We start from the raw sequence: 19427 nt of genomic DNA, 5'->3' as shown, positions 1-19427 counted from the left end.
AGTATTTTCTCTACTGTGGGTGCAGCAGTGCTGGCCCCTGGTTCAAGTTGCATTCACAGTTTATTTACCGGAGTTTTTCACTTTTTGGACCCTGGTTGCAGGCTGTGTGAAAGCTACGAGAATCTGCGTTTTGCTGCTCGACATTGCTGCGTTGTGAGCTGATTCAGACCGGAGCGGATAGACAGAGGGTCTGCTTGTTTATCGAGCATTTTTAGAATACAATAGCTGCGTAACCCAATGGGAACGGGTGGTGAAAGCCTCTTCTACTGGCTGGTCCGCAAAGCAGAAGCAGTTCCTCTTGCAGCTCAAGTGGTACGGCTCTGAGCTGGGAATCTGCCAGACGCTAGGCCGTGCTGCTGATCTCGGGGGGGATGGGGTGGGGGTGGGGGTGGGCTGTCACTCAACAGATGGATCTCTTTCAAACGGATTTTGTGTCGAAACCAGGATGATAGGGCAATTGTGGTGTGAAGCAGCACGCTCCAGGCGTTCCTGTGGCCATCCCTCCTGCATGTTTGTTTGGGTCCTGGGGGTCACCTGCTTGACGGGGGAGAGGCGGGATCCATGCAGGTGGGGAGGACTGAGCTGGCAGATGTGCTCCAGGCAGGTAGTTGCTCCTGGCCCTAGCCAGGTTCCAGGCGTCCATGGGCAGCTGTAGTGTGTTTTGGGAAGTGAGTGAAGATGGGGGGCTCCCTTATGGGGCTGTTGCACCTCCTTGTGTTTAGCAGTTTTTAGTCAGTAACTTGTAAGTGGGGTGCACAGACCTCCGCCCTGGATGGGTGGGGAGCCCGGCTACTGATGTCTATGCACCGAACGAGAAGAGTGGGATGGGATGGGACCGGCACGCCCTGTGGTGGTAAAGGAAGCATTAACTCTCTTGCCCTGGGAAAGTGCACAGCTCTTTGCCCTGATTGCAAAGACACTGAGGGAGCAGGGAGAGAGGAGATCCATCCTCCCACTCTGGACAGGGTAACGGAAGCCCATGGGAACAACCACTCCTGCAAGACTCCAAATGCTTTAAGCTTAGGAAAAAGCTGCAGGATGCTGGGAGCCCAGGGAAGGGCTCTGGGAGCAGCTGAGCTGCTGTCCTGAGGGGCTTGCACTAAGTGGGCTCAAGCCAGCCTGCCAAAAATAGCAGCGTGGACAGGGCAGCTCCAGCGGAGACTCGGACTCGATACCTGAGCCCAGCCTCAGGTGGTCGGCTGGGCCTGAGATGCTCCTCGATGGCCATGGAGGCTGTGTCCGGACCCATCCAAAATGATGGCGGGTGGAATTCAGTGTTGATTGATTGCGAAGCCAGGCACATTGGAGGGGAAACGGGAACTGCTCAAACACCTGGCAGGGTTCGCAGCGAATTGCCATTCCTGAGCCAGCTCAGAGAGGTGCTGGCCAAAGGCCACCTCCAGTCTCCTCTCGCCCAAGGTAGACACTAGAGCTCGCACTGTCTGGATTCCGGCCAGGACACTGCGTGCCAGCAGTACCATGAGCACTGATGACCAAGCTGCTGCTGTCCGTGGACGGAAGGTGGGCAGACGTCCATTCGCATCCTCCTGGACCTCTCCAACATTCCCCATGGTTAAGACACAACAGTCCGTACCCGTGGTAATTTCCAGTGGCTAACTACTCTGTGTGTTAAAATTACTCCTTATTTCCAGTTTTAATGTATCTAGCTTCAACTTCTAGTCACTGGATCAGGTTAGACCTTTCTCTGTAAATTGAAGAGTCTGTTATTCAATATCTGTTCCCCATGCAGGTACTTACAGACTGTGATCAAGTCACCCCTTAGCCTTCTCTTCAAGCTAAACAGATTGAGCTCCTTGAGTCTATCACCTATAAGGCAGGTTTTCTAATCCTTTAATCATTCTTGTGGCTTTTCTCTGAACCCTCTTCAATTCATCAACATCCTTCCTGAATTGTGGGCACCAGAACTGGACAGTATGCCAGCAGCAGTTCCCCAAACTGGTGGTATGTCCGACCATACAATTTCACCAAGCCAGGAACAAATGTGCTTCCAAAATACTGCTAGTTATTATGAAGCCACAGACAATCTCCCTCAGGCCTCGCCCCTCATGCACCACCCGGACAGCCTATGATGAAAGCCTATTAAAACCAAAGTTCATCACATCTTTGGTTCTTCCAGCCCCAGAGAGCCACCCGCTCACCCAGGGTCAATATGGACTTCAGGATCTTTCCAAAAAACCACGCTGATGCCAATCCTCTATTAATAAAAAGAGTTATTAAAAGGTTAGTTTACTAAACCTTTCATTTTAAAGTGAATCGTATTGATATCAGAGTCTGGAGATCAGTATAATAGTAGTGATGTTAAATCTGCTAGCTTGCAATACATCTTCCTGGTTCACCCAAAAGATTGGGGTCCTCAGTCCAGTGTTCAAAGCTCTCCTTGTTAGAAATCACAGTCCAGAGATGCGGGGCAGGAATCAGGCTAGGAGGTGATGTCACCAACACCCCCAGTCCATGTGCATAGCAGAGCGCAGGCTCAAACACATGCTTTGTGTGCCTTGCCGAATCATAGGGTTTCCGTTGTCTCTGTGCTCTCTGAGGCACCTTTTGGGAGGGGCCCACTCAGGGGCATGCACAAGGGGGGGAAGTAGGGGCATGCCCCCCCCCAATCAGTGGGGGTGCAGAACTCCTCTGGGGCTGGGGTGAGGAGAGTGAACTCCTCTGGCCTGGGGTGGGAGATGACCGCTCCTCTGGCCCTGGGGCATGTGAGGAGATCCAGCTCCTCTGGCCCTAGGGCTGTGGCGGGGAGAACTAGCTCCTCTGGCTGCAGGGGGCACAAAAAGTGCCCCTCCATAAGCAGCTGTATTTTTATTTCGCCCCTGGGTCCACTGAAAGAGTTGATTCTGCTTAATGGCCCATCAACACCTGACAGGCTCGTCTTGATGTAAATCTGTCTTGTGGGTGTTAGCCAGGAACACATCTTTAGTAACAAGCATGTTTAGACAGCATACAGTTTCATATCTTCATACTCAATGATGCTTCACACATTTCCCTGAGGTGTAATCAGTGGAACAGTGCTAACTTAATTTAATTGGGGATTGATCCTGCTTTGAGCAGGGGGTTGGACTAGATGACCTCCTGAGGTCCCTTCCAACCCTGATATTCTATGAACTTTTCCAGTGATATCTTACAAGGCATACTTTGTACAAGATTTATCGCAATTGTAGAACTGCTGTGACAATATTAGTGAAGACGGTCCCCTTTCTTTTCATACAGCTTCACAACCTATACCTATCTAGGTCATCCTGTCTTCCCTTTTTGAATATTGGCATAACCGCTTTCTTCCTGTCTTCTGACACTTCCCTTGTGTTCCAAGATTTACTGAAAATAAACAAATGAATCTATGAGCAAATTCGTCTGGTTACACAGAACTTTAACTGACCTCACTCAACAATGGGTGAGCGTAACCAGTGAAATAAACAACCCAGGGAAATGGTAGATCTTCCATCTCTTGGTGTCGTCAACACTGGATGTTTGTGATTGGCTAAGGCCTGGTCTAGAAATTACTGAGTTCAGTTCAGGGGTACCTGGGTGAAATGTAATGGCCTGTGATAGACAGGAGGTTAGAGGATCTAATGATCTGTTGTATTTAGATGGAGTATATATGGGCCCAAAGACTGACAGGTGCTAACAAGACCCTGTCACTGTCCAACATTACAGTGTTAAACAAAGCTCGGGGGCTGGTATACGGAGATCTCTGTCTGCTTAGTCCCATGATAAATACAGCATTAAACGTCATTTCACCTTTTATTAAAGATACAGAAGAAGGCAACCCAGTTAAAGCCTTTGAAATGTAAGGTGTTAAATCAGGCTTCCGCCCTTGTTACTTTTCCCTTTTAGCTGGAGAGAGTCTTTAGAAGGAAAAAACCTTTGTCTGACAGTCCCTTAGCTGGTGTAAAGATGGGAATAACTGTCCGGTCGGGGCAAAGATCAGAAGTTAGTAGAAACGGGCTGGAGCTGTTGGTTTTGTTGTTGCTGTTAAAGTCCAATCACGTTTCCTGCAAGACAAACACATGCAAAAGGGGAGAGGAAAGAACAGCCAAGAGAGAAAATGCAGCTTCTGTCTCTGGCTTTGACTCGCTTACCCCCTCGTGGCTGGAGAAACACAGGCCCAGCTCTGCGATAGCCTCACGTGTGGGGCCCAGGTCTGAGAGAGTCTGACGTGGGGCTGCCTCATTCTCTCCTGTGGAAGCTGTTCCGCTCTGGATTAGTAATGAAAGGGTGATTAGAGCAGGGGACCGGACCCTAGGTCTCCCGCCTCCCAGAGGGGGCCCTAAACACCAGGCTACGGAGTCCTCCTCTCTGGCCCAATGAGTGTTCTGGAAATACTGAACTAATCTGAGAGCGCGCGAGTGTGTGAGACTGGTTCTGTAGCCCACTGGTTTAGGAACCCACTGTGATGATGTGACGCAGCAGGGAGGGGGGAGTGTTGACCTGGGAATGTGCCCTGGGGACGGGAGACCTGAGAGCCTGTCACCTGAGCCAGGAGGGGGAGGGGGAGGTGACACCTCTGCCCAGGAATGTGGACGGAGGCTGCAGCAGGGAACCTGCTCGGTGGGTTTAGTTTCAGTTTGGGGCTGGGTGGAGGAACACAGGGAACCCCAGGGCTGGGGTCTAAGCTCCCTGCTCCCCCAGAAGGACTTGACTGAGGGGTCCTGGGTGTACCCACAAGCTCTGTTTTGGACTGTGTTCCTGTTGTCCAATAAACCTTCTGTTTCACTGGCTGGCTGAGAGTCTCAGTGAATCCCAGGAAGAGGGGTGCAGGGCCTGGACTCCCCCACACTCCGTGACAACTGGTGGCAGCGGTGGGATCTACTGCACCCCGTGAACGGCGCTTCCTGCAGTAAGTGACTGGGGAACAGTAAAACGAAGGGGGATTGACGGGGACCAGGCGTGCTGAAGATTCAGAGAGAGACGGTTTCAGGGGGCGGTTAACCCCTGGGAGTGTGTGACCAGAGAGAAGGACTTTTGCAGTAACAGGGTCCCCCGGGGGATTGCAGCGAGCGGTCCCAGGGGCGGAGGAGTCTGCAGCTTGACCCTGGCAAAGAGGTGGTGACCTCAAGAAGGACTGGCACACTAGGGGCTTTTCCTGGAAACCGTGGACAGCTGCCCGGCCTGCGAGTGGCCAGCCGGGAGATGTACGCTAAACGCCTTAAGAGCGACCTGGTGGAGCTGTGCAGGCAGAGGGGGCTGCGCGTCGGGAGGTCCACCAAGGAACAGCTGATTGCCCAGCTGGAGGAGAGGGATTGCTTGGATGACCCGATCCCTGTCCCTGAGGGAAGCCGCCCGGCGGACGCAGCGTGGGCCCTGGGGCCTGACCAGGCTGGGAGGGGTCAGACTGCTGCCCAGGACACCCCGAGACCCTTCCTACCTATGCCTGGGGGAGGGGTTGTGGGAAGCCCAGCGAATACCGAGGGCCCCCTGACCCCAGCAGCCAGCAGGGGATCCTCCCAGCAGAGCTCCCCATCCCTGGAGCGGATGCGGCTGGAATGGGAGAGGGAGAGGAAAATGAGGGAGCTGGAGGATCATGAAAAACAACGTCAACATGAGGAGAAACAACGTCAACATGAGCAGGAGGAGAAGGAGAAACAACGTCAACATGAGCAGGAGGAGAAGGAGAGGGAGTGTCAGGAGAAGGAGAGGGAACGTCAACATGAGCAGCAGGAGAAGGAGAAACAAAGACAGCATGAACTGGAGCTGGCCAGGCTGAGGAGCAGTGGGGCCCCGGCTGCGGTGAGTGCGGGGGGACCCAAGACTGCAAGGAGCTTTGATAAGTGCTTCCTGGCCCAGCGTAAGGAGGGGGAGGACATTGATAGCTTCCTGACGGCCTTTGAGAATGCCTGCGAGATGCACAGGGTTGACCCTGCAGACAGGCTCCAGTTCCTCACCCCCTTACTGGACCCCAAAGCCGTGGAGGTCTACAGCCGGATGACAGGGGCAGAGGCAGGGGACTATGAACTGTTCAAACAGGCCCTGCTCCGTGAGTTTGGGCTGACCCCCGAGATGTACCGGAGAAGGTTCCGGAGTCAGCGTAAAACGCCTGAGGTCACCTACCTACAACTGGTCAACAGGATGCAGGGATATGCCCGCAAGTGGACAGCGGGGGCCCAAACTAAAGAGGACCTGCTTGACCTGTTTGTACTGGAGCACCTGTATGAACAGTGCCCTTCCGACCTGAGGCTGTGGCTGGTGGACAAAAAGCTCGCGAACCCCCAGCATGCAGGGCAGCTGGCCGACGAGTTTGTGAACAGTTGGTCAGGGGGTAGCCGGGAGGAGTCCCAAAAGAACAGGCCCCCCCCGATGCAGAGAGAGAGTCACCATGGGGCCTCCCAGTGGGGAAATAGGGAGAACCCCCTCCAAAGGGGAACGCCTGGTGTCGGACCCCTCCGACCCGTTCGAGGGGACCAACGTGACCTGAGCTGCTATCACTGTGGCCAGAGAGGCCACGTACGGGCCCAGTGCCCCGGGCTCAGGGACAAACTGAGCAGACCCAACCTACCCAGGGTTAACTGGGTAGGGACTCAGCTGGACGAGGGGCAGGCGACCCAGGAAAGGGGGGCTACCAGTTTGCCACCTGCTCAGGAGGGAAGAGTACCCCCAGCCAGCCCTGCCAGAGGGCTGGAGGCTCTGGACTCAGGGTGCTCGGTTTACAGGGTGGGTGCGGGGCTGTCCCTCCGGAGAGAGTGCCTTGTTCCCCTGGAGGTGGATGGGAGGAAGGTCAATGGATACTGGGATACGGGCGCGGAGGTGACGCTGGCCCGGCCCGAGGTGGTGGCCCCAGATCGGGTGGTGCCCAACACCTACCTGACCCTGACGGGGGTGGGCGGGACCCCATTTAAGGTGCCCGTGGCAAGGGTACACCTGAAATGGGGGACCAAGGAGGGCCCCAAGGATGTGGGGGTACACCACCATTTGCCCACTGAAGTTTTGATGGGGGGAGACCTAGAGGACTGGCCAAGCGACCCCCAGACCGCCCTGGTTGTGACCCGTAGCCAGAGCCGGCGAGGGGCACTGCGACCTGACCCTGGGGAGGGTACCACACTGGAGGCGCGAGACCCTACTCGGGTGGGGAGGGAGCGCCGAGGGGCACGGCTCAGAGAGGCTGCGGCCTCAGACCTGGCCACGGAGGGGGAACCGGGCCCCATCCCTTCCCCAGCCGCTGAGTTCCAGGCCGAGTTGAGGAAAGATCCCTCCTTGCAGAAGCTCAGGGACCTGGCCGACCTCAGTGAGGGACGGACCATGAGGAGAGGCTGCCAGGAGAGGTTCCTGTGGGAGAAGGGGTTCCTGTACCGAGAATGGGCTCCCCCAGGGGAAGGGGAGTCCTGTGGGATCAGGAGGCAGCTGGTGGTCCCCCAGAAGTACCGCCGCAAGCTCCTGGCCCATGACATCCCCCTCGCAGGGCACCAGGGAATCCGGCGCACCCGGCAGAGGTTGCTACAGAACTTTTACTGGCCCGGGGTCTTTACCACCGTCCGGCAGTATTGCCGATCCTGTGACCCCTGTCAGAGGGTGGGGAAGGCCCGGGACAAGGGGAAAGCGGCGTTGAGACCTTTGCCCATCATAGAGGAGCCTTTCCAGAAGGTGGCCATGGACATCGTGGGGCCTCTCAGCAAGACGACCCGGTCGGGGAAGAAATACATTCTGGTGGTGGTAGATTTCGCCACCCGCTACCCCGAGGCAGTGCCCTTAGCTTCCATTGAAGCAGACACCGTGGCAGATGCGCTCCTGACCATTTTCAGCCGAGTGGGGTTCCCCAGGGAAGTCTTGACAGACCAAGGCTCCAACTTCATGTCGGCCCTGCTCCGGTGCTTGTGGGAGAAATGTGGGGTCCGGCATGACTGGGCCTCAGCGTATCACCCCCAGTCCAATGGGCTGGTGGAGAGGTTTAACGGGACGCTAAAGATGATGCTGAAAACCTTTATGAACCAGCACCCGCAGGATTGGGACAAGTACTTACCTCACCTGCTGTTCGCGTACAGGGAGGTGCCCCAGGAGTCTACCGGATTTTCGCCTTTCGAACTGTTATATGGAAGGAGGGTGAGGGGCCCCCTGGACCTGATGAGAGACGAGTGGGAGGGGAAGGCCACTCCCGATGGAGAGTCAGTGGTGGAGTATGTCCTGACCTTCCGAGAGAGACTGGCTGAACTCATGGGCCTGGCCAGGGAGAATCTGGCCAGAGCCCAGAGGAAGCAGAAGGTCTGGTATGACTGCACGGCGCGGGCCCGTGCCTACGCCACCGGGGATCAGGTGATGGTTCTCATCCCCGTGAGAAAGAACAAACTATAGGCCGCCTGGGAGGGCCCGTTCAAGGTCGTCAAGCAGCTCAATGAGGTAAACTATGTGGTGGAGCTGTCGAACCGGGCCCACCACCGCCGGGTGTACCATGTGAATATGATGAAGCCATATTATGCCAGGGGGAATGTGGTGTTAGCTGTGTGTGGTCAGTGGGAGGAGCAGGGAGATGACCCTTTAGTAGATCTATTCCCTGGGACCAGAGCTGGTTCCCCCCTGGAAACAATCCCCCTCTCGGATCAGCTCTCCCCTGCCCAGCAAGCTGAGGTCAGGGGGGTGCTGCATCCGTACCGACAGCTGTTTTCCAACCAGCCTGGACGCACTAATCTGACTGTCCACCGGGTGCAGACAGGGTCGCACCCGCCGATAAGATGCTCCCCCTTCCGAGTCACAGGGAAAACTGCTCAGGACCTGGAAAGAGAGGTCCGGGACATGCTGGCTTTGGGGGTGATCCAGCCATCAGCCAGCCCTTGGGCCTCGCCGGTGGTGCTGGTCCCCAAAAAGGATGGGTCAGTCCGGTTCTGTGTGGACTATCGGAAGCTCAATGCCATCACTGTATCGGATGCCTACCCCATGCCCAGGCCGGACGAGCTCCTAGACAAGCTGGGAGGAGCTCGGTACCTTACCACCATGGACCTTACAAAGGGCTACTGGCAAGTGCCGCTGGATGCAGATGCCCGGCTGAAATCTGCCTTTATCACCCCTCTGGGGCTCTATGAGTTTCTGACCCTGCCTTTCGGCCTCAAGGGAGCGCCGGCCACCTTCCAGCGCCTGGTGGACCAGCTCCTGAGGGGGATGGAGAGTTTTGCCGTGGCGTATATTGACGACATCTGTGTCTTTAGCCAGACCTGGGAGGACCACGTGTCCCAGGTTAGACAAGTGCTGGACCGACTCCAGGGGGCTGGGCTGACTGTCAAAGCGGAGAAGTGCAAGGTGGGGATGGCTGAAGTATCTTACCTGGGCCATCGGGTGGGGAGCGGCCGCCTAAAGCCGGAACCGGCCAAGGTGGAGGTGATCAGAGACTGGCCCGCTCCCCACACCAAAAAGCAGGTCCAAGCCTTTATTGGGATGGCAGGATACTACCGAAGATTTGTGCCCCACTTTAGCGCCATAGCCACCCCCATCACTGAGCTATGCAAGAAGGGGAAGCCAGACAAGGTGGTCTGGACCGAGCAGTGCCAGGAGGCTTTCCGGGCGCTGAAGGAGGCTCTGGTCAGTGGCCCAGTTCTAGCAAACCCAGACTTTGACAAGCCCTTTGTGGTGTTCACCGACGCGTCAGACACGGGACTGGGGGCGGTGTTAATGCAGGAGGATGAAAAGGGGGAGAGACACCCCATCGTGTACCTGAGCAAGAAATTGCTACCCCGGGAGCAACACTACGCGGCCATCGAGAAGGAGTGCCTGGCCATGGTGTGGGCCCTCAAGAAACTAGAGCCCTATCTCTTCGGGCGACACTTCACCGTGTACACCGACCACTCTCCCCTGACCTGGCTGCACCAGATGAAAGGAGCCAACGCCAAGCTCCTGAGGTGGAGCCTGCTCCTGCAGGATTACGACATGGACGTGGTCCATGTGAAGGGAAGTGCCAACCTGATAGCGGATACGCTGTCCCGGAGAGGGGGCCCCGAACTTCCCCAGGTCACTGGTCACAGTGACCCCGCTCAGTTCAGTCTCGAAGGGGGGAGAGATGTGACGCAGCAGGGAGGGGGGAGTGTTGACCTGGGAATGTGCCCTGGGGACGGGAGACCTGAGAGCCTGTCACCTGAGCCAGGAGGGGGAGGGGGAGGTGACACCTCTGCCCAGGAATGTGGACGGAGGCTGCAGCAGGGAACCTGCTCGGTGGGTTTAGTTTCAGTTTGGGGCTGGGTGGAGGAACACAGGGAACCCCAGGGCTGGGGTCTAAGCTCCCTGCTCCCCCAGAAGGACTTGACTGAGGGGTCCTGGGTGTACCCACAAGCTCTGTTTTGGACTGTGTTCCTGTTGTCCAATAAACCTTCTGTTTCACTGGCTGGCTGAGAGTCTCAGTGAATCCCAGGAAGAGGGGTGCAGGGCCTGGACTCCCCCACACTCTGTGACACCCACCTAAAGGGGAGAGGAGAGAAATAAAAACGTGGGGAAATCCCGAACTTTCCGACAGAATTTCCACACTGTCTAAACTACGTTTTTTTGTCAAAAACCCGCTGTCAGAAAATCCCTGAGCAGCTCTATTTTCAGGTCCCTTTGGGCCCCGACAGTTTCATTTTGAATGGGCTCATTTAGCCTGACCTGGCCAGAGGATTTCACACAGACTCTGTTGCATCCATCCCAATACTGGTCGCTGAGCTAGAGCACGTCTCTTGGACAGGCGTCCAATCCTGCCAAAGACCCTGCCCTGCCCATCTGTTCCACTGGTGAATCACCCTCACTGCTCTAAAGAGGTCTTATTTCCGGTCCGAGCTCTGCTGCGTTCAACTTCCACCCCCGGGAACCTGTTACACTTTGCCTCCTGGATTGCAACCCTCTAGCGTCCGATCTGTTCTCCCTCTGTAGGTAATTATAGAGTGTGATCAAATTACTGCTTTACCTTCTCTTTGATAAACTGCATAGATTGGGCTCCTTAAATCCTATGTTTAAGTGCTCCACTGAACTGTGTACTGAACATTCAAGGATTTCATTAGCCCTCTTAGCCAGCATTGCACTTATCTACCATGACCTCCAAGTCCCCCTCCCCCTCCGCCCCGCTACTTTCCAGGATACAGTCGCCGATCCTCTAAGTGTGGTGTGTAATCTTTATTCCTAGATATGTGATCTTGCATTTGGCCATATCAAAATCCATGTCTGAATGTACCCTGTTTTGTGGCAACGACCTGTCCTTGTCATAGTTTACCACCCTATCAATCTTTGTGTCCGCTGTAAAGCTCATCAGCAGTGATTTCATATCCTCTTCAAAAACATTTTAACTACTGGCCAAATAGGAGAGTTTTTTGTGGAAGTGCAGGGGCAGAGGACATCCTGCTGTACCAAGGAAGCAATAGAAGTGATTTAGGGTCTGTTCTAGTCTCCCAGCCGCTACTCTGCTGGAATGCCGATCCACACGCAGTCAAGATCCCGTTTCCAGGTCCCCAATAACTCTGAGCTGTGTAATGTGCCTTCTGGTGAAGAGCGCTTCGCTCTTCCCACTCACCCAGCCCCATCTGCATGGGCTGGAGCCAGGGACTCTAGCATGCCAGTCCTGCAGAGCTCCACAACGCTTTCGGAAACACCGACTGTCAGAATTGTCCTTGTGTGCGAGCGTTTCTAATTCCTCCTGTTTGTTATCTGGGCTTCTAACACTAGGTTGTGGGCAAAGAACCTATCCCCTTCATGTGCCTTGAGCCTGAGTTGTGTGTTTGATCGTTTGGGCTGGTTGTCTTCTTGCCACCTTCCCCTCACATAGCTAGTTTAATGACTGGTTCCTGTGCTCATACACTGGAGGCCATATACAGCCCCCTCTCCCCATAATGGAACCAACGCCCTCTACTTACCTACCAATGACTTACCTCCAGTATCCTCTGCTATCTGCTTTTCCTTGCTCATGGGACAGGGAAAGTCTTGAAGGTTACTTGGACTTTCCTTTCCTTATTCCCTTCTGAGATCTCTGAAGTGTCCCCTGATGCCATGTGGCTGGTGCAAGATTCCACTGGTGATGCATGACAATGTGCGTATTGGCCTGCTGCTTTCAGAATCCCTTCCAGCCCGATCCCCTTGGCTTCACTCCAGAAAACAGCACACAGTCTTGCTGTCCAGTTGTCGTAACATGGAGTCCTCAGTGCCGATTGCCTGTTGTCGATTTGGGCTGAGCAGCCATCCTCAGGTATGGCCCCTGTAGTTCTGTGCTGCCTCTCGATTTAATGCCTCAGATGTTTCCCTGGCCACCATGCTGCATGGTAATTCTAGCTGTGTTGAGTCCCTCCTGCTGTCTTCCTTAGTCACAAGACAGCTCAGCTTCTCTGTCCTGCTTTCCTCTGGAGGACACAACCACCAATCTCGAATGCTCTCTGGCTTCCTCACTGCAGATTTCTCCCCCAGTTGTACCTGGTGGTGGTGCCTGTCTGGCTGTCCAATAAATCTGCAGCCTCTCGGATACTACGTAAGGTCAATAATTGCTTTTCAAGACCACAAACCTCTTCTTCTTTCAACACAGCTGCCAACTTGCACTTCATATGTCTCTTCTCCTGTGGGCAGGAAGGACACAACCCAGGACATCTCCTGCAGGTCACAGTAACTGTTCCCCCTCAAGCAATCGCTTTACGCCTAGAGCGTGGGTCTGAGATTACAGTGGAGGGGGGAAGAGATGTTGGGAGCAGTGACCTAACTGGCAGAGGGGAGCTCATATTGAGCAGCTAATACAGGAGACATTCAGGAAGGTGGAAAGGTCTGAAATTGAGCTTGGCAACTAGGTCATTCCTGGGAAGGAAAACAATTAATGCTGCTTTTTGGCCGAAATGTGATGTAAACCGGGGTTACTGCAGAAGGTGAATATCAGAGCGCAAAGAGAGCAGAAGAGAGGTCACTTCCGTCGGGCGGCGCTGGCTGGGTGGGAGGGTCGTGCACTTGTAGGATGGGGTGGAGTTGACCTGCCTTGTAGGGCTGTCCAATAGCAACCGGTCAGCGAGCGGTGGTGCTGTGCGATGTCTCCAGCACTCACTATGGGTATTCCCCTGCCTCAGGAACGATGCCCGTAGGAGTGTAGGGAGCCGGTGCACCAGACTGTGAGACTCCTCAGCCCAGGCACTGGGGCTGTTTGTGAGGGAAAGAGAAAACAGTCCTGCTGCCTTCACCCCTCCGGCCTGTTTAACAAAGAGCTCCTGCACCCTACCTTGAGATTTATGGTGACTTTAGAATCCCCCCCACTTGCATCAGCCTGAGGGGGACACGCAATCCATGCCCGGTCTGGAGTTCGCTGCCCCATAATATCGCTGAGCCCACCTGCTCTGCAGGAATAAAGTCCTGGGCCCTGCTCTTCAGAACGGGAACATCCCCCACCAGGACATTAGGCGGGAGTTAAAAGAAAACAAACAGACATGGGGAGAGCAAAATGCTCCTGCTGGTTCCATTATTTCCCACATCGGGGGGTCTTGCAGCTTCTGAAACATTGGGTGCCAGCCCCTGTAGGAGACAGGAGGCTGGATGGACCCTTGGTCTGATCCCCAACAGCAGTTCTGATGGATGGTAGCTTTCAGTGCTACCTCAGTTTCTCTAATACTGGTATTTTCCTTGTATGGCCCTTCAGAATTATCCATAGCAGCCCTGTATCATTTCCCCTTCTCGGTCCCCGTTTTAACCCCCTTTTCTGACACAGCTCTAATTCTGGAGGGGTTGCCCTGGGCCTCCCCTGTCCCTCCCAGCAGGACTCTAGGCACCCTGCCCTCAGGCATCCAGGTGACCACCCTTCTGGCCCCCACGTAGAACCAGCCCAGTTGCAGCACGCTCCCCACCTCAGCCCGTGGAGAGGGAGCTAACGCTGGCTATGCCTCTTGGTCCGATCCTGGTGCTGCTGGCAGGTGGCTGCTATGTTTCAGCTGCTCAGGACAGAGGTGCTGCTCTGTGCCTTCTCCCTCCACATGGGCCATGCCAAGAATTTGTTCTCTCCAGCCTGAGTTCACCTCCCCCATTCATCACTCGGCGTTCCAGATTCGCGCTGCGGCCAGGAGGTGCTGGCTCTGCGGCTCCCCTACAGACACACACCCTTTTGTTCACCTGTTTCCCCTTCCCAGAATCAAACCTGACACTGGAGATCCTCTTCCTCCGGGTGTTCTGTGCCTGGCATCTGCACGGCTTCTCTGTCCCATGCCTGCCTGTCCTCCAGGCTCGCTGCCACTGAGCCGTTCCCAGGCTGCCATTGCTGCAGGGCTGCTAGCGAGGGGAGTCCGAGCTTGCTGAGTCCCGGGAGTGCGCGTCAGGGCCCTGCGGTTGGTCTGTAAGGCTCCGTCTCAGCCCAGGTTGCCTGCTGCTTTGCCTCCCAGCTGCACTGGGGACGGGAGCTGATGCTGCGCGTCCTAGGGGATAGTTACTGAGCGCTGGCTGTTTAGAGCTGGGATTAGTTAAAGGTGTAGCCTGCGACAGGCCCGCTGCCGGAGCCTGGAGGGGCCTTTCCTGGATGGCTCTGTCTGGGGGGAGGCAGGGATGTCTCTGCCCTTCAGTTTTAGGATCTGTTCAGTTACAGGCCATGTTGCCCAAGGCTAACGTGCATCCAAATCTTCTCTGCGTTGGCAGAGGCTGTCAATCACGGGCCGCGGGAGGCTGTGTGGAGGGATGCACATCGGAGGAAGCATGGGGTGTCACAGAGTTCCCGGACGATGCTCTGGAGCTGCTCCCTACGAAGCCAGGCAGGACTCTGGGGAAGTCTCCTCTCTGTGAGCAGACTGTCTGCAGGACACACAGTTCACACAGCTTCCACCTTCCTGAGTCTGATCTCGGAGCATTCAGCATCCTCTGCCCCTCCGTGCGCTTCCCACAGTGAGCCCCCAACTCTGCAGTCAAACGTGACTCTCAGCCAGCCAGTAAAACAGAAGTTTATTAGATGACAGGAACATGGTCTAAAACAGAGCTTGTAGGTACAGAGAACAGGATCCCTCCGCTGAGTACATTTTGGGGGGCAGTGAGCCAGACAACCATGTCTGCCCTTCACTCCACGTCCCCAGCCAGCCCCAAACTGAAACTCTCTCCAGCCCCTCCTCCTCTGGGCTTTGTCCCTTTCCCGGGGCCAGGAGGTCACCTGATCTTTGTCTTCAACCCTTTAGGTCTCACCTTGCAGGGGGGAAGGGCCCAGGCCATCAGTTGCCAGGAAACAGGGTGTCGGCCATTCTCTGTGTCCAGACCCCTGCACACACCTGCCCTCTAGGGTTCTGCAATGATTATACACCCTTATCCCACCACCTAGATACTTAAGAACTGCATAGGGGAAACTGAGGCACCCCCACAATATTCAGAGGAAACATTAAGAACAGTCCCACTTCATCAACAGTCCCACTCCTGGGGGACCAGGAGTAAGGAGCTCTGTGCTCTTTAGTCTTCACCAAGATTGCAGTGGCTGCCTTGCAGTAACTGGGGGCCCCAACCATGACTCGATGTATAGGAAGAGGGGTGAGCCAAACGGCTGGCGAGTGAGAACCAGGGCAGGCTGACCCTGAGAGCAGGAGGTTAATGAGTGAAATGAAGGGTAGAGTCTGGGTCAGCGTCGCCAGGAGAATAGTTGAAGGGTTTGGCATATGCACAGGGTCTTGATCCCCACTGATCCCACCTGCTTACCCAGGCCAGCTGTCTCATTAGCACCAGCGTTGCCTCTGGACACTCTTCCCTATATAAATCCCGAATATTGCCTCTTCCCCGGGGGGCTAGGGCGGGACTCTGTTTCACTTACCATGGCAAACTGTAATCCCGGGAATAAACCCCCCGTCCAGGGCAATCGCAGGCGAGGGCGTACAGGTGTGGGCCGAGGGAGGGGGTTAGCCCAGCCATCAGCAGGCGCCGTTGCAATGGAACCGGACGGGGAGCTGCCCAGTGGGTTAAAGAGCAGATGCAGAACATGGCACATGGCTTGCAGGTCCGCTGATGCTGCATGACTCATGTCTGAAGGCCCTTGGGCTGCTACCTCCTCGGCCCTGGGTGCAGCAGCAGCATGCATGGGCTCAGTCGGGTTCCTCTCCTCAAGTGCCCGCGTCTTTCTTTGGTGGGTCCTTCCATCTGGAAGGGCCTGAGTCTGGATTTTGCCTGTCCCCGTGTGACTTGCATGGCCAGTTCTTAGCCTAAAGTGCTTCCTCCTGCCTTGCCACCTGGAATCTGTCCACTAATCCAATTCCTGGGGCCCTCTGCATGAACCTGTTGGGCTTTCCGCATCACTGATCTTTGTTTCCCAATGCAAAATATTTGTTCCAAAGAAAACCCTTCAGCTAGAACCAGGTTATTCAGAGAGAGCCCAGTGTCTGAACAGGTCTGCCTGCAATAGCTCCACCCCTGCGCACTGCGAGCCAGCGAGACCATGAGGTCTGTGTCCATCACTGGCTGTAACAGCTGCCAGGTCGTGCCTGGGCCGGATCCTGCCGTTGGTCACCCCTCTGCATCCCCTCGTGGCCTGCCGTCGCTCGAACGTTCTCCCAGCCTGGGGGCTGCCCGCTTGGGAACCTGGCACATCTCTGTAGCAGCAGCAGCTGTCCACTGGCAGTAGGTTGGAGTGAATTGTTCTGGGATGAGCTGGACAGTGGGGGGAACACACCGAGGGCAGCACGCAGGGCTGGTATAGATGACCTGCTTCGTCTGGGGTGTCCTCTCCAGAGGATGCAGCCGGGGGCTGTATGGAGCAGTATGTGCTATGGGGCAGGGTCCCCCCAAGCCAAAAGCAAATCTGGCAGGCAGAGCGGCACTAGGCAGCGTGCTGGTCACAGGCCCATCCCCGTACCACTCCCTCAGGCACAGCGCTGCCCGGTAGTGCTGACAGTGCGGACAATAGCTGTCAGATCCCAGCCTGGCGCAGCGGAGCCCAGCCCAGCTGGGGAGGAAGCTGTCACTGGCAGGGATGCGGATCGGTCAGCTCCTGGGCCGTGTCCCCGGCTGTCAGCGAACACTCACTGGCTATGGCGCAGTTCAACACCCGCGGCTGGCCCGTGTCTGCTGGCTTGGGCTCAGGGCTGCGGGAGTCTTTAATTGCAGTGTAGACGTCCGAGCGCAGGCTGCAGCCTGTCTACACCTGCAGTTTGGCAGCCTGAGCCCCATGAGCCTGGGCCAGCTGCTGTGTGGCCAGCCCCAGCACGGTTCACGAGCTGCTGAGTAAACCGTCGCTGGGAGTGGCAGGCACTGAACGAGCAACCTGCCCGGAGGGAGCTGCGCTGAAGCTGCAGCATCGTCCGAGGCCAAGCATGGGCACGTGCTGGGACCTGTGGGTCAAAGGGGCCTTCTCGGAGCAGGTGTGAAACCAGGCGTTGGCCCCAAGCTGCAGATTGCGTGCCCGGGTTCTGATCTAGTTCCACACCAGGAGTGTTTGGTCTGGGGGTCCGGTTCGGGTCGATCCCTATCAAAGCTGCCTGTACTCCTTCCCTTGTCTGACTAGCTTAGCCCTCCTCCGCTGCTTGCGCTTATTAGTGATGTGCGGTTGTGACACCAGGTTCTGGTGCTGGTGAACCAGGTTCCAGTTCTGTGCTGGGGGGAGGTCGGGTGTGGGGGCTTCTGGCATAAGAGCAGAGCGCGTGTTGAGCAGGGAGCTCTGGTTCCTTGAGCTCTCCTGAGGCCAGGCTCCATTCTCCGGGTAGTAGCCACCTAGCTCCCCTCTTGGGAGGAGTGGGGCTCTGTCTCTCGCATTGGTGATGCTCCCAGAAGCTCTGGGATGGGGCTGCTGCCAGGCCCCCTGAGGCACAGCTGTTCACTCTGTCCCCAGGACTGTTCCTCTCTCCCCTGTGACTGCCTGGTTATTCAGACAGGGTGAAGGGTTGGGAGGCTGGACGGACCCTCCAGCTGACTGCAGTACAGAGGAGCCCTGCTTTTTTGTCCAGCCTGGCTCCCTTCCCAGCCCCTCGCTGGTCAAATCCACAGCCGCCCAGTCCATTCGCACCAAGGGGCATCCACTGACTTGCACTCTTCTAAATAATATGACAAGGTTTCCTCCCTCCCTCCGCGGAGACTTTCCTTGCCTGGGTTTGGGCGGTTTGCTTTCGGCTGCACGCAGTGACTTGCGTTTGTGCGCAGAACGTTCATTGTGGCCCACGATCAGCACCTCCAGCGAAGGAAGCCAGTCATTGGCAGAGCTGGGCTTGGAAACCGGCTGGAGCTCCTGGCTTCCCTCCTGCAGTCTGGTCACAGCCAGCCAGTCTGAGAATCTCCCTTTTTTGGGAATGATGCTATTGCCACCTTGGCATTCTAGCCCGGTTCTGAGAGGCCTCCGACCCTTAGCAAACCTTGAACACCTGCTGTGCCGAATTGGAGTTGGAAGGCCAATGTCCTCAGAAGTGCTCATGGACTTGGGTTGTCTGTCTCCTTGCTGTTGGCTTTAGACACCCTGGTTCCTCAAGCTGGGCACCCAAAATCAGTGGGTGCTCTCGAGTGTTGGCCTGGTTCCACTGCACCTTAATGGGGAGGAGCAGCATTGTTCTCAAAGGAGCTCAGCAGCCAACAGGACAGCTCCTGCGAATCTGTGCAGGGACATCCCAGTGGGAGCTGCTGGCCCCCAGCTGGGGGTGCTGAGCCTTTGAAACCTGGTCTGTGCGCTTGGGGGAATCTGCCTCTGTTCAGGCCTCCATGCGCCTGCGTTCTGTGATTCCCTTGCTGTGTACTAGGCTGAGTGCCATTAGCCTGTGGCGGCCAGGTCCAAGCTTTCCTGTCCTCGCATATGCCGGTGAGCTACCCGGAGCAGGGATGGTGATTTTAGGTCCCAGTTCAGCAGAGCTTTTTACTCACATGATGTAAGCATCAAATTCCAGCTGAGCCTGACCCTTCCTGGCAAGGTCTCGTTGGGCACCTGCTCCTGGCAAGCTACAGCACAGGAGAATACCAGCTGTCTTTGTTCGCTGAGCCATCAGCAAACCGATGAGCTGGGCAACCGCGAAGCCGGAGACGCAAACCCCCAGAGAACATGTTTGGTTTCCAGGAAAGAATGCAGCTGGTGGGGTTTTGTGTATTTCCTTTTACAGACTAGATCGCCCAGCCTCTGAGGACAGCACCAAGAGGCCCTTTGTGTTTACTGTAAGCCAGGTATGGCTGGGTTCCTGGTCCCTCCGCACCTTCCAGGGACAGCGTCCTCTGTGCAGAGCCCTCACTCAGACTTGTTTAGAGGGGGAATCTAATGGCGAATACTGCTGGTATAGGGCAGGCCTGCCCCGCAGCCCCCTGCGATTCCGGTGCTGAGCTTCTCTCTCTGCCGCAAACCAGGCAAGCCTTGCGGGGACTCTCGGCAGCCTAAAGGAGCTCCTGGGACCGGAGTGTTCGCTTTGTTTCATTTAGGATCTGATGCAGGGTTTGAATTTGGGGCTGGAAACAAAAGAGCAGAGCATTACTCACCTCTCAGTGGTTCCCTAGAGGGCCTCTTTGTCCTATTCCAAACCCTGTCTGCCCCATATGTATAGTTCACCCTCTACATGTACGGGGTGGTCCTGCCCCCCCAACCCCCACCC

The 19427-nt window shown here is 56.0% G+C and overlaps 1 protein-coding gene across 2 annotated transcripts in view; it reads left to right on the top strand.

Annotated features, from left to right (window-relative positions):
* The window catches only part of HSD11B2 (hydroxysteroid 11-beta dehydrogenase 2), a 55635-nt gene that overhangs the window by 3145 nt on the left and 33063 nt on the right, over positions 1-19427 (top strand). The gene's annotated exons all lie outside the window — the stretch shown is intronic.

Source organism: Natator depressus, chromosome 12 (genome assembly GCF_965152275.1).
Source record: "Natator depressus isolate rNatDep1 chromosome 12, rNatDep2.hap1, whole genome shotgun sequence".
Lineage (NCBI taxonomy): Eukaryota > Metazoa > Chordata > Testudines > Cheloniidae > Natator > Natator depressus.
This window is presented reverse-complemented; position numbering and strand designations above follow the sequence as displayed.